Source organism: Sceloporus undulatus, chromosome 2 (assembly GCF_019175285.1).
Source record: "Sceloporus undulatus isolate JIND9_A2432 ecotype Alabama chromosome 2, SceUnd_v1.1, whole genome shotgun sequence".
Classification (NCBI taxonomy): domain Eukaryota; kingdom Metazoa; phylum Chordata; class Lepidosauria; order Squamata; family Phrynosomatidae; genus Sceloporus; species Sceloporus undulatus.
Window position 1 is genome coordinate 16,370,700 of NC_056523.1, and position 1,583 is coordinate 16,372,282.

The window sequence follows — 1,583 nt, forward strand, 5'->3', positions numbered from 1 at the left end:
AATGAATGTATATGGTCATAATTCTTTTATATGATTGTATTGTAATCTTGTTTATGTAACATTACACAGTCATATATTATTCTACATTGTATACCTGTTTTTGTAGATACCGGATAGTCAATACCAAAGGCAGCAATTCGGGGAAAAAGCAACTATTCAAGTTTGTTTCATTATAAACATTAAAAAGGAGCCTTGTGACACCTTTAAGAGTTAAGATATTTATTTAAGCATGTGCTGTTAATAGACTACTATCCACATCCTCAGATGTGTGATAGAATACAATATTCAAAACTCAGGCGTAGATGCTCAATGACATAGTTGTTGAGGTGGGATCAGAATAGAATGGGATACAGCAGAGGTTTTCAATCTGTGGGATGGTACCCTGCAGATGGGGGAAGAATTGTTCAAGGGGGCCATGCGACTTGGAGGTCCTGGTCTCTCCAAAGTTGAATGGGAAGGAGAAATCTACACTGTAGAAATGATGCAGTTAACTGCCATGGCTCCATCCAACAGAATCCTGGGATTTGTAGTTTTGTGAGGCACCAGTACTCTTTGGCAGAGAAAGCTAAAGACCTTGTAAAACTGCAAATCTCAGGGTCCCACAGGATGCAGCTACAGTCCCTAAAGTGGGGTCAAATGACATTACATGGGTCCTTGGTATCCAGTTGGATTTGGTGCTAGAACCCACTGTGGACATCAAAATCTGAGGATGCTCAAGTCCCATCAGATACAATGGTATGGTAAAATGGTGTCCCTGATATAAAATGGCAAAATCAAGGTTTGTTTATATAAGCCATGGATGATTGAATCCATGGATAAAGAATCAGTGGATGCAGAGGGCTAACTGTATTTTTATAGTGCAGATACACACAAGGATCAACCTCAAAATTCAGCACTTCATCCTAACACCAGACACTACCCAGAAAAAGGGTTGGATCCCTTCCCCTGAGAATGAAGCTGAGACGAAAGTGAAGATCAAGTTGCCTGTATCAGCATCAAAAAATTCCACTAGGCCTTCTTCATAGGCGAGAGACACACAAATATTCCTGGGCTCATTGCTCAAGTTCAGAGGCAACCACTCAGGGGATGTGAAGACACATAGCTGACAAGGTGCAGGTGAGTCATAGGGTCTCTTCCCAACAGCCCAGATTCCTTCATTAGGATTAAATTTGAATATTCCCTTCCTCCGAACAGACTCCCGTGCAACCCCTAGGGCCCACATTGCCCCAGCCTCCTCATCCACCTCCACCTCCCAACAGTGCCTTCCTGAAGTAAATTTCTCACAGCCCAACACACAGAATTCCCGGTTGAATCTCGTAGGGTTGTCCATCAGGTCCTGATATCTGTCCTCCCATTCCACACAAGTCAGATCCTCAGTCAAGATGAGGAAAGGATGGGCCGTGTCTGGATCCAGAACCACATTCACTGCAGAACACAAGATGGCCTGTTATGTCAATAATTTTATGCAGCAAATTCTTCTAAGTGTTTCAAATGTATTACAGTTGTCCCTCCATATTCACTAGGGTTGGGGGAACAAGACCCCCGTGAATATGGAAAAACCGCAAGTAACAAAAACACTGTTT